We start from the raw sequence: 14,171 nt of genomic DNA, 5'->3' as shown, positions 1-14,171 counted from the left end.
ATGGTGTGAATGTCCCCCAAAATTCATGTATTAAAAATTAATCACCAATGTGATAGTATTAAGAGGTAAGGCTTTTAGGAGGTGATGAAGTCATGAGGCCTTGTCCCTCATGAATGGGATCATAGAAGCCACAGTGTCCAGACCTTTTTGCTTCCACTCTTCTGCCCTGTGATGCAGCAATACATCCTTCACCAAACACCAGACTTGCCAGGACCTTGATCTTGGACTTTCCAGCCTCCAAAACTGTGGGAAATAAATTTCTGCTCTTTATAAATTACCCAGTCTGTGGTATTTTGTTATAGCAGCACAAATGGACTAAGACAAGGTCTTTACAGTGGAGGAATCCAGCTGTCACCCCTGGACCTACTGGTCAGTTTTCCCGCCATGCAAAGTGGGAAACCAGATACTAGGTCCCTTCTGAAGGATGCAGTACTCCTCCAGCACTGACATACAGGGTTTCTGTCAAAGAATCGAGCCTGCTTTGATCAAATATGCAGAGCTAACTTCCAATTTACAGGAAATGCAGGTGGCAGAGGAAAAGTAAAGTGACACTACAAGGAAGTAAACAGGCAAAGTCAGAACAGGGGACATTCTACAAGACAACTGCTACAATTTCTCCAAGAAGATGGTAGAATTTTTTGAAAATAAAAATGGAAGAATAGAAGGTGGTTCAGGAAGGTTTTCTGCCTCCAGCCCTGTTCACACCCAAGCTTTGATAGCACCTTCTGGGATCTGCCCCTTGAGCTCCCCTCCCTGAACCTTCCCTTCTCCTTGGCCCTGGGCTCCTGCCTGTTCCAATGTGGTTTTTGGTTCTAGATGGTCTTCTTCAGGGTGATGCTGTAAACTTATAGAGATTATTTGCTGGATATTTCTGAGAATTTCAGGGCTTAAACCTCCAAAGCTTTCTGTAATTCTCCCAAATCTGCATACAGTTTTCTGTGCTCTCTCAAAACTCAAGACCATGTGAGGACTTCTGTTCACTAATTGTTCTCATATCCATTTACTCAGGTCCCTGTTCTGGTAGCTCCTTTAGGTTTAGGGACTGCTTATTTGGTGATATTTGGGTTTTTTAGTGTTTTTTTTTTTTTTTTTTTTTTCATTTTTCTACCACTCCCATCATACAACTGCTCATTCCTCAGCCATCCTATTGCTAGTAGGGGTCTTAATGGTATGCCTGAATTCTGTGATTTGTAAAGATTTTCTGTCATCCAGGTTTTTTGACAATATTTTTAATGGATATTTTTTACTTCCACTATTCTGGTTTGTCTATTTGATTTTCAGGGATAATTTTAAAGATGTTTTAAAAACTACCACTGCAGCATGATCCAACCACCTGAAATCCGATGAAATTTGCTGCTAGATTAACCAACTAAGAAGACTAAGAAGCAGCAGTGAGGTCAGAAGAGAATAAAAAGAGTATGTCTTCTATTCTAAACAGGTGTGAAGTGACATTTCTTTGTGGTTCTAACTTACATTTCCCTAATGATTATAGATATTGAGCATTTTTTTCATGAGACTTTTAGCATTTTCTAAGTTGTCTCTTGAGAAATGTCTGTTAGGGTCCTTTGGTCATTTTTCAATCCAGTTATTTGTTTTCTTGTTATTGAGTTGTTTGAGGTCCTTGTATATTTTGGATATAAACCTTTATCAAATGTTTTCTTTGCAACCCTTTCCAAATATTTTCTTCCACTTTGTGGGTTATCTCTTCACTTCATTAATCGTTTCCTTTGCTATGTAGAAGCTTTTTAGTTTGATTCAATCCCATCTGTCTATTTTTTCTTTTGTTGCCTGGATTTTTGGCATCCAATCCAAAAAATTATTGCCCAGAACAATGTCAGAAAGCTTTTCCCCTATGTTTTCTTCTAATAGTTTTGTAGTTTCAGATCTTCTATTTAAGTCTTTAACACATTTTGAGATGATTTTTATATGTGGTATGACATAAAGATCCAATTTCATTCTTCTGAATGTGGATATCCAGTTTTCCCAATATCATTTATTGAAGAGACTGTCTTTTCCCCATTGGGTGTTATGGCACCTTTGTCAAAAATCAACTGACTATAAATGCATGGATTTATTTCTGGTGTTGGTAAGGATTTGGAAAAAAGTGAACCTTTGCACGCTGTTGGTTGGAATGTAAATTTGTACAACCACTATGGACAATGATGAAGTTCCTCAGGAAACTAAAAATAGAACTATCATTTGATCCAGCAATTCCATTTCTGGGTATATATCCAAAAGAATTGAAATCAATATGTTAAAGAGATATCTGCATTCCCATGTTAATTGCAGCATTATTCACAATAGCCAAGGTATGGAATCGACCTAAGTGCACATCACTGGCTGAATAAACAAAATGCGGTATACACACACAATGGAGTCCTATTCAGTCTTTTAAAAGAAGGAAATTCTGTCATTTGCAGCAACACAGATGAACCTGAAGGACATTATGCTAAGTGAAATAATCCAGGCAAAGAAAAACAAATACTGCATGATCTCACCTGTGGAATCTAAAAGAAGCCAAACTCATAAAAGTTGAGATTAGAATGGTGGTTACCAGAAGTGAGGAGTGGGGAGGAGTGAGAGAGGGAAAGGGGAGTTACTGGTTAAAGAGTACAAAGTTTCAGTTAGACAGGAACAATAGGGGCCTATGCCACAGGTGATGCTGCAGCCCACACTCTGCACGAGGGATCAGGACAGCTCCAGGGCTCAGGCAGAGGTTATCATAGTCCTACACATGGACCACGTGAATAGGAATGCATAAGAAGTATTTCTTATTCCTTAGGCTTTATGTACTCTAATGCCTTTATTGAAGAAATGAAGTTTCAGTTCCAGGCATTAAGTTAGGCACGGGAGCTACAAAGTTAATAATTTATGGTCCTTCCTCTTCAAGAGCTAACTCACAGTCCAGTATTGAAGAAAGGTAGCAAATTAGTAAGCTCCATGGAAGCTGAGAAGAGTCTGCAGAAGCCAAGGTCTGTCTAGAGCCAAGTGTTGGGGAGGGCCAACGTAGATCTTAAGAGCCCTTTCAGGAGTGTGGTGAAGTGGGTTTTGGACTACAAAATGTCCTATCACCAACTGTGTGGCTTTAGGAAGGTCACAATCTCTAAGCATCCATTTCCTCATTTGCAAAACGGGAGTAATAATAATAATGATAATTATGTTACAGAAGATGGGCTAATAGATGAGATATTTATCAACTGCCCAGTACAGGGGCTTTGCAGGTCAATTCCATTCCTCTATTTCTGTCCTTGTAGATTTGAGTTCTTTAGTAATAAGTTGAAGGTAAATGTCTGCAGGTAAGACATGGAAAAATTAAGATAAGCAGAGCCCAACTGTAAGTTAAAAGGCATGCCTTTGGCCCTTTTCACAAGATGGCACCAAACATGAAGAAGGAAGCTCCTGGCCCTCCCAAAGCCGAAGCCAAAGCAAAGACGGTGAAGGCCAAGAAGGCAGTGCTAAAAAGCATCCACAGCCACAAAAGAAAAGAAGATCCGTACATCATCCGCCTTTCAGTGGCCACAGACACTGCAGTTCTGGAGGCAGCCCAGATATCCTTGGAAGAGCCCCCAGGGGAACCAAGCTTGACCACTATGCCATTATCAAGTTCCCCCTGACCACTGAGTCTGCCATGAACAAGACAGAAAACAACACACTTGTGTTCATTGTGGATGTCAAAGCCAACAAGCACCAGATCAAACAGGCTGTGAAGAAGCTCTGTGACATTGATGTGGCCAAGGTCAACACCCTGATCAGGCCTGATGGAGAGAAGAGGGCATATGTTCGACTGGTTCCTGGTTATGATGCTTTGGATGTTGCCAAAAAAATTGGGATCATCTAAACGGAGTCCAACTGGCTAATTCTAAATATATATACCTTTTCACCTTAAAAAAAAAAAAAAGGCATGCCTTTGGAATCAGTTGAAGATTTAAAATTAAGAAAAAGTTTGCACAAAATAACTAGCTTATAGTCTTCACAAATGTCAAGGTCATAAAAGACAAAGACAGATTAAGGGTGAATAAGGAGATGTGATGATTAAATGCAACTTGTGATTCTGGATTGGATCCTGGACCTGAAAACATGTTTTCCATTTGCTGCAGAGGACAACATCAACACAATTGGTAAAATTTTAATAAGGTTTGTTGATATTGATAATTATGCAGTATTATGTAAGGAATGTCCTTGTTTTAGGAAATATATTAATACAAGTATTTAGGGGTAAAAGGTGACACATCTGCAATTTAATCTCAAGTGGTTAAAAAAAGAGTATGTAAATATGAGTATGTGTGTGTATACATGCACACACATACACAGAGAAAGAGAAAATAATAATGCAAATGTGTAAAATTTTAACATTTGAATGTGCATGAAAGGGAATATAGGAATTCTTTGGACGATATTTGCAATTTTTCTGTAAGACTAAAATTATTTCAAAAGAAAAGAAATTTTCCATTATAAAAGGCAAAGTTAGAGACTTTTAAGTTATAATGATTCTGGGAATGGTACAGAGGGAAAAAACTATCTAAATTAGCAGCCAGGCTTTAGAATGGAAATGAATTAAAATGACCCAAGCTAGAGTCCTGGCAAGGCTTACAGAATTCTAGAAGGCCTAATTAGAAGTGATGAGACCTGAACTGGTAATACCTTGACACACTCTCATTAGCTCAGCATCAGTTCCTTCCTTAAGGTGCAGTTCAACAACAGGGCACCATTTGTGTGGTTTCCAGCACTACACGGTTTGTCAGAGCTTCCTGTTTGAAAGCAAAGAAAAGGTAAAAGCTTAATTGTAGTGACAGAGCAGCAACAAAACACACACATCTGATCCCGCCTGTAAATAGCTGGTTTGGGATAATGCCTTCCAGAAAATTACATACTGTGATTATCACCTCTTAAAATATTTTTATTCATGTAAAGAAGTCTGTAAACCTTAAACAGGCTATTTTAATGTGCCATTTTAATGTCAGACTGACTCACCTCCCTGTAATTCAATGTGCACATTCAATTCTTTATTTCTGGAAAATAAACATCACATAGAATATGAGAAATGTACATGTGTACAAAAATATGAATTAATAATCCTAATATATATTTATGTATAATATCTAATTACATATTCATGTATAATACATTATATACAATAAATAAAATATAATAAGCCCTTAGGAATCAATTAAAAGTTGCTAGAATTAATAAATGGGTCAATAAAAAGTACAAGCATAAAATTCACAAAAATATCAGTGAAAAACTAGCAAGCCAACTCCTTACCACAATCCCCTAAAAAAGCCTGTGAAAGATTTTTAGAAAGATCCTATTTTCATGGCTTCAAGGGGTATATATTTAAAACTTTCTATTTAAGAAAGTAAATTAATTAATTCCATTGATAAATACCAATAGACAATGAAATAACTAATCCTAGTGAGAAATGTACTATAAGTGAAAATACTTCCCTGAATTAAGACATATAAAAGATACATTGTATACTGCTATATCAAAAAAGCTAAACATTGTAAAGATAGAATTTTTCTCACATTAATGTATGAGCTTACTGTATTCTTAATAAGAAGGGAGGCTTGGAGGAAATAATCCTAAAATTCTTCTTAATATATAAATAGTAAAGGATATCAAAATGAATTTTTTTTAAAGAAAATCAACAAGGGAGGATCAACTTTACATAAAAATATATTACAAAGAATTATAATTAAACTACAAGTGCAGGCATAAGAATAAGCATGAATTAATGAAACAAAATAGATGGTAGAAATTATTGTGTTTATAATATTATTGTAATATTGTACAATATTATGTTTACAATAATTTTGTAGCTTCTATAGACAGCATTATGAATAATGGGAAGGGGGAAGCTTATTTGACAATGATGCTAGAAAAACTGGTTGTAAGTATGGAACAAAAAACTAGCTACTAATCTCACTTAATACTCCAAAATCAACTGTAGTTGGATTATAGAGTTAAAAAACCATACCACTGACAATCAGAAAAAAGTAGAAAACAGAAATAAAAAGAGATAAGGATTTTTCTAGACTTAAAGAAATAAACAAACATTGAAAGAAAATAATCTAAAAATTTGACTACATAAAAAGAAAAATTCTTTTATGTCAATCAAGGAAAAAAATTCTATAAAATCAAAGAAGATAAAGGGAAAAAAACAGTTCTGTAAAGATAACAATGTTATATAAAGAACTATAGGCCAGGCAAGGTGGCTCACGCCTGTAATCCTAGCACTCTAGGAGGCTGAGGTGGGAGGATCACTTGAGGTCAGGAGTTAGAGACCAGCCTGAATAAGAGGGCAACCTCCTCTCTACAAAAAGTCCAAAGATTAGCTAGGTCTGGTGATATGCACCTGTAGTCCCAGCTGAGGCTGAGGCAGGAGGATCACTGAGCTCAGGAGTTTGAGGCTACAGTGAGCTATGATAATACTACTGCATTCTAGCCAGGGTGACAGAGTAGACCCTGTCTCCAAAAAAAAAAAACAAAAACAAGGTAAAGAACTATACCAAATAAGGAAAACATAGAGCAATTAATAAAAATGAATGGATAGTATTTCACAATATTGACAAAACAAATATTGAGCTCATTCAATATCACTAACAAAGAAATGAGAGAAATAATAATGTACATTTCTTCATTGATTAGCATATAATGAAAGTTTGTCTTGGTCTATTTCATCTGCTACAAGAAATTACCACGGACAGAGTGGCTTATAAACAACAAAAATTTATTTCTCACAATTCTAGTGGCTGGTAAGTCCAAGATCAAGGTGTTGACAGGTTTGGTGTTTGGTGAGGGCCTGAACGTTCGTAGATGAACATTTTCTCACTCTAACCTCACATGGTGGAAGGCACAAGAGGTCTCCCTCAGGCCCCTTTTATAAGGACACTAATCCCATTCATGAGGGCTCGACCCTAATCATTTCTCAAAGGCCCCACTTCCTAACACCATCACCCTGGGGTAAAGATCTCAACGTATGAACTTTGGAGAGACATAAACATTCAGACCATAGCAGTATTCAGTTATAATATTCAAGGCTACTGAATGTGTGGTAAAATAGTGCCATACTATGTTACCAGATACGCCGTAAAATTTGTTGATCTTTACGGAAAGCAACTTTGCAATTTAATCAAGAACCAAAAGTTTCCTGGTAATCCCATTTTGGGAATTAACTAAGGAAATTATCCAAAAGTGGAAGGAAAAAAAAGCACAAAAGTGTTAAACACAGATGATTTATTATTGCCAGAAACTGCTAATCCAGGCCAGTCTCCTGACTTCCAGAAGTCTGCTCAGGAACCAGGGCAGGAAACACCACCTGGCAGATGCCGCGGTACCTGAGGAAGATGCTGAATTAAAAAGCAGGGCTGATCTCCAATCCCTGATGTGTCAGAGGCATTCAGGAGGTCCCTCGGGGTGACTCTTGGCTGTCTCAGGCAGTGACCAGCATCCAGGGAATGTGTGTCGTCAGAGGAAGTGAGGAAGCAGTCGGGGTAAGAACCCTTGTTCCTAGGAAGGGGAAGTGCCCTTCCATTTCTACCACGGTGGCAAAGGTGGCAGGCATGTGCGTGCCCAGACGCAGATGGCTGTAGGTCCTAATCTGAAAACTCAGCGCGGCTTTTGGTCTGTGAAAAAGGATTAATGAACAGATGGATCCGGCTGAAACAGAGGCTCCAAACTCCAGGCACAAACTGCAGCTGAGATCAGACGCTGGCTGGCTTGACCGTCTATGAAAGCATCCGCCTTCACTGATGATGAATGCAGAAGGGAGTGGGGACAGCACTCCAGGAGATAGCATCTATTCATACCATGTTTGTGACACTGTCACGTAAGTCTCACAACCACAAGAGAAGGCAAATAGGAAGAGAAATCGAAGTAAAAACCTCCTGGAGCATTAGGAGATCAAAATGTGGCACACATTCGCCTGGCCAAGGCACAAAAGGCACGGATGGCTGGATTAACCACCTGTTTTCCAGCTTCTACACTGGATGCTTTGACACTGGAGGCCTTCCTGACGGGGTGGGGGACTGCCCCTCGCAGGGATGGCTACTTCTCTGAGGGGACAAACTCTCCTTGGGGGTACCTTTCACAAGCAAACTAACCAATTCAGAGCCCACTCCCTTCCCCACCTGGTGCTTTGTGAACTTTTACACTCGGGGACACTCTTCTGTCACAATCCTCCCAGGCCAGGCTTCAACAAGGAGTTACACAAACAAGCCAATCCTAAACCGGCTCCCTGATTACCCTGCCTTGCTCACTCCTTCCTGCGAAAACCACAACCAAGGCTCTCTCCCACGGTCCTCCTCACTCTGTGCCAACAGACAACCTCCAGGTCCCTCCTGTGGCCCACGACAGGTGGTGTGGCATGCTCCCCTCCTCTTGGAAACTGTAATAAACTGTCTTGTCCAAGGCAATTGTCTCCTGACCTGTTGTCCTCATCATACCTGAGTTAAAGATAAAAGCTGCATTGGAAAACAGCGGCTGATAGGCAGATTGTCAGCCTCTTGGGAAGGGCACATGTCTGCCTGCTGCCTGCCCAGACCCCAGGGACCCAGCAGATCCCAGCAGAAGCTAAATAAAATGGTTATTTCAAACCACTAAACTGGGGGAGGACAGAGTTGTTACACTACAAAATCTTCTGAAACACTGCCTGATGTCCCCGAGGTTAGCACTCCCTCAATCTGGACCTGGAACCCCTTCTTGGGGCAGATAACTGGGTGAACATTGTACTGAGCCTGGCAGACGTGTACACATGAGGCTCCTGCCACCAGTGGGAGCATCTGAAGGTCCCTCGGGCACCCTGAGGTAGGAATGAGGTCCAGTCCTGGGAAGCCTAGGCATCAGGCCACTACCCCAGACCTCATCTTGAGAATGACTGAAGGCCGAAGCCCATAGAAAAAGGAAGCAAGAACCTTTACATGGTTTGCTCTGCAAGTATTAGGAGCTCCGAGAGAGACTGGTCCTCCAACCTTCTTTCCCTATACACACAGGAAAGGATTAATACACAGTCATCACTTTATTGCTCTTTAAAACTGCATCGGAGATCATAGCTTAAGCACAAGGCCAAAATAGGCCTTCTCATCACTTCCCGCTGAAGCAAGCGGGTTCACTTAGCCACTGACTGCAGGCAGCAGACACTTGCACAGCTGAGGCCGAGGCTGGGCCTGGAACCTGATCCTGTATGTCACTCAGTGAATCACAAAGCCAGGCAACCACCTCAAGGACCCACACCCCCAAGGAGGCTGAGTGGGAAAAAACAAACAAAAAACCTGAATATCAAACCCTCTCTGGAGAAGAGACCAGAGAGAACATGGACGAGAGTAGGTCTGGAGTACACAGTGGCTGGTGGCCCAGAGCAGTTCTAACCTAGGAGGCCTCAACAGGGCCCGCACCTGGGCTCCAGCAGAGGAGAGGCGCGAGTGTCAACCTGTGCTGGCTTTAAAGCAATCATCCTACAATGCCCCGAGTAGGCAAGTGTCGGTAGTTTTTACAGATGGAATGTCTTGCAGTCATTGAAAATAAAAGTGTAATTCTTGATATTGTATCTCAAGACGGAGAGACATGCCCCTAGTCATCCTCCTGAGCACCAGGAGGTAATCTCCGATCTTCCCGCAGACACTGGGGCCCTTGGCCCGGACTGCCGTGGCTTGTAGGAACCTGCTCACACTTCCAGCTTCCTTCAGTTCAGGCCCTAACTCTAGGTTCCATCGTTCAGTTACTAAATCGCGCTGGTCCTCTGGCTCTGATTCCCCTTGTGTACTTGCACTTAGATCTGCCTCACTGCCCCACTTTGGACCATGCCAAGTAGAATTCCTGTCCAGTCAGAAGCCTCCACCCACCGCCTACGCTGACCAATCCCAACCTGCTGAGCTTAGCACCCGGCAGGGCCATCCCAGCCTCCCGAAGGGCAGAGATGCAGCCAGCTAGGACGGCCAAGCAGCAAGGCAGAAACATGCTTTCCATCCAGTTAACTAAAAGGCACAGGACACAAATTGTATTTGCAACATTGTGAAAATACTCCAAGAGGAAATAACAGAAGGACTTTGCTAATTCAATTTTTTTTCTATTATCAGGGTTACATTGTTATTGTTCTAAAGTCTACTCTAAGACAGTTCAAACCCTGTTTTCTGTGGCTATTTTCTCTCAAAATGGAGGTCAATCATTATCTTTACACCAACAGATTTGCATATATTATTTATTAGCTCCTTTGTCCTTGGGTAGAGACTAGTAAAGAGGAACCAAGTAATTTAAATTCTTTTGACTAGAGAAGAAAAAATATGTAAATGCCCATCCTCACTTCAATTTATTTTACAAAATTGAAAGGGGTAGTTTTAACTATGGGCAAAGTAAAATTGCTATTCTAACTGCTGAAGTTGAAAACTTTTATTGAGCTATTTAACTTTATCAAAAGTGTATGAAATAATTTTTTTAGATTATCAGAGACTATTAAAGAAAAAGTATCTACTCTGGGTTTAAAACCCTGAAGGACAATTCTAAGGGGATCTAAAGTATGCAGGACACAGAGAATAAATAGAAATGTTCAAGGCCAAGTGAATGCATGGTTTGCCCGAGGCTACACAGTCACGAAAGGGCAGAAATAGCACTGGATCCTTGACATTCTCAGTACTCTTTGCCACTTGGATCCCCTGGGAAGCCGGATGGAAGAGATGACATACGTACTGGACAGGAAAGAATTGGGATTTGTAGTTTTGTGAACAGTTCAATGTAATCCAGGGGTAACGCAGCTGACCTAAAACAAATACTGTCTAGGCTTCATTAATGGAAATACAAAGTCTTCCCATTGCCCACCATGACAGTCTAAATTCTCTTCCACTCTGAGATTCTCTAATCCTCTCAAACCCTTGAGTTTCTCCCTGAAAAACTTCCAAGATGAATTAACTTGAATGCTGAACTATAGCAAAAGATATTAAATCGGTATTGTAAAATTCTAAAGACAATCTATATTATGAAACAAACTGGCTCTCAATTAGGTATATGACAAATTATAATAAATGTCAGAGAATCAGAAGCCTAAAAGCATGGCAAATTTATGCAAAAAGGAACATGTTTAACAGGAAAACTTATGATTAGGGGCTTTTCCTTAAATTAGAAGGGGAAACGATGACAAGATTTAGAATACATTATGTTGAGAAATCTTAAACTATAGGAAAAAAAATACAAACCATGTCCTTGTTTGTTTAAGGCATTTCTACCCATATCTTTGCAGAGGATCAAGGAATACTTCTGGATTGATTTGGCACCTTCCCTGCCGGCCTCTCCAGAAGCATCTCTCATTATGAGGCTCTGGTTCTTTCTTTACCCACCCAGAACAACACTGTTCTAGCCTAGATGTTGCCAGTTAGGCATCAGGAGAAAGGACATTGGAATTTTATATACAGTCTACGGATTTATGTACATGAAAGCACTTGGCCCTTAATAGATGCTTAAAATTGTTTCTTTTTGTCATTTTGTTTAGGACTCCCTCATAGATCAGAGTGGAAAACATCCAGTATTAGGCATAAGTCTATGTTTATACAACCATTAGTATTTAAATAAATATAATAGTTGTACTAGCAAATGTTCTTTAGGTTTCTAGCAATTTCCTAAAATCTACTATTCCAAATGGTTGAATGCAAACACAACCAAACAGTAGGTTATCTTGTTCTCTCCTGACATCTAGTGTTCTAAATGCACTACTGCAAAAGACTCCAGTTAATTTTAAACTACTACTGGAATGAAAATGCTATACAGAATAAAAACTTTATTCATTTTAGAAAGAAATTTGTTTAAATGGAATAAAATCCCAAGCGAAATAATAACAAAGTTTCTGTTTCTAAGGAGTGAAAGGCTTTTTTCTCTTTATTCTTCTCATATGAGATATTTCTTAAATGGAATATTTTCTTATAATTATGGTAAGTAAAAACAGAAAGACCCAGCGTGTATATAGGGCTGGCCGATTATTTCAGTGGACGGACGGACAGTAAGGGATGGGCACTTACTGAGGTCCTACTACGAGTCAGGAGCTGGGCTTGGGTACTTTTGCACGAGTTGTCCCTGCTTTTAGAAGCCATAGGACCATCCTAAAACTACAGGATCTTGGCCTACTGACATGGTTTTGATTCCCTACTCTGCAGTGTGGAAATGGAGATACGCCCAACATCACCTCCCCAAATACCTTGTACCAGGCCTCAAATTACATGAACCTGTGGGCCTGCAGCAATATCTGACTGGAAAGAAATGAGTGCAGGGCCTGTCCTTGAAGCCTGACATTCCCCTTTCATTTGGGACATTCCGTACACATAAGACAATGAAAAATGCTGGAGGTAAGAACTTTGGCAATTGTTCTCCAAAAACCCCTAGAAACTGAAATCAGCTGTAGGCCGGAGAAAGGTTCACATCAGCTGTCCCTTAAGAAAAGCCCACAGTTACTCAGTCCTTCCTCCTTTTGTTGTTTCCTTTTCCTTTTTCTAATCCACGCCTGCTCCCTCAGTCACACTTGGTCTTTCAGCTTCTGTGCCTCTCCTGCCGACAAAGAAGTATGTGACCCAGCCTTCCCCAGACTCCCACAGGCATCAGTCCCCCATGAGTGGCCCCCCAGCTCCTCCAAGAGCTTTCCAGACTGTTACTCAGAAACTTCAACAGGCACTTCTTTATTCCTTTAGAGACAGGTCTCACTCTGTAGCAAAGGCCAGAGTGCAGTGGTGTCAACACAGCTCACTGCAACCTCCAACTCCTGGGCTCAAGTGATCATCCTGCCTCAGCCTAACAACTAGCATGGACTACAGGTGTGCACCTCCACACTTGGCTAATTTTTCTTATTTTTTGTAGAGACAGGGTTTCACTATGTTCCTCAGGCTGGTCTCAAATTCCTGGGCTCAAGCAATCCTCCCACCTTGGCCTCCCAAAGTGCTAGGATTACATGCATGAACCACCTCGCCTGGCTCAACAGGCACTTCTAATCAACGTCCTCTCTTGCCCCCACTGATGTAGTAACATCAGGCTTGACAAGAGACAGACACCCTCTGCCTGAATGGGACTGCTCTTCTCCCTTGCCCTCAAGCCCTTGCCTGTCCTTCCTGCTGGTGGTGGTGTGTGGAAGTCAGGGCTGTGGTCAACTTTGAAAGAGATTCCATTCTGGGAATAAAGGGATTCTGGCATCAAGGCTTCAAAAAATACACAGAAAAACGGTAAACTGAACATCACCAGAAAAGAAGTGATTGTTCACATTTTCTTGCATTTATGATTATCATCAATGAAGCACAGGAAGAACCTTTGGAAGCCGGTATTCATGGGCAGAAGGCTGGATGATGCAGCATTGTGAATAATGGGAGGGTCAGAATGAAGTGTGCCTAGGGATCTGCAGAGACAAGCAGAACTATACAGTTTCAATACAAACAGGGAAGAGCTCTGGCATTATGAGCAGCAATAGTGTTGCTACATTTTTTTAGTGGTAGGAAACAAGAACTTAGCCAGGGATGGCACATCCGACAATAAAACACTCAACAAAGAATTTACACATTCATGTACAGAAACTAAATCTGCCACATTTCTATTAAAGTTCTTTCCTGGCTGACCAAATTTGCTAATCCCTTTCAATTTCTATGTTCCATTTGTCCTTACTGCCTAAAGATTATGACTTACCTCAGCATCTCCGGATTATTGTTCTTATCTGTTTGTAAAATCACTCGTAATCCCCTCCAACATCTTTCCCAATCACTATTTCCCATGTCTCAACTTCTCTAGCAACAGCTCTGAATGACTGCAGAGGACAAACGCACAAACACCATTTATCAGATAAAGCTCAACAAATTCTCTCTCTGTCTTCTAACAACTTGGTTGTCCTCAAGGAGTTCCTAAATTTCATCCCTTTGATGGTTTATATGAGATGGTGAAGAGTAGAGGAGGGCAGCACAGATTTAAAAATATATGAAAATGTACCAAAATAAATGTATGACAGCTTTTTTTATTTTCCACAGGAAAAAAAGTTCATTTATAAGTAGTTACAATTATTTATTGAGGTCTGCTTTGCTAGACGTCATGAAAGACAAAAAATTCAAGACACAGACTCTGTGTTCAGGATGTGTGCACTTTAACAGTGGAGCTAAAACAGAGCAGAAAAGGAGATACACACACACACACACACACACACACACACAAAATACTCCTGAGAC

The 14,171-nt window shown here is 40.5% G+C and overlaps 1 pseudogene across 1 annotated transcript; it reads left to right on the top strand.

Annotated features, from left to right (window-relative positions):
* Window positions 1-3,371: 3,371 nt before the first annotated feature.
* Window positions 3,372-3,882, top strand: LOC123644525 (annotated as a pseudogene). The gene has a single exon (XR_006737165.1). The product of XR_006737165.1 is annotated as a 60S ribosomal protein L23a-like (transcript).
* Window positions 3,883-14,171: the final 10,289 nt, after the last annotated feature.

This window comes from Lemur catta, chromosome 9 (genome assembly GCF_020740605.2).
Source record: "Lemur catta isolate mLemCat1 chromosome 9, mLemCat1.pri, whole genome shotgun sequence".
Taxonomy (NCBI): Eukaryota; Metazoa; Chordata; class Mammalia; order Primates; family Lemuridae; genus Lemur; species Lemur catta.
This window is presented reverse-complemented; position numbering and strand designations above follow the sequence as displayed.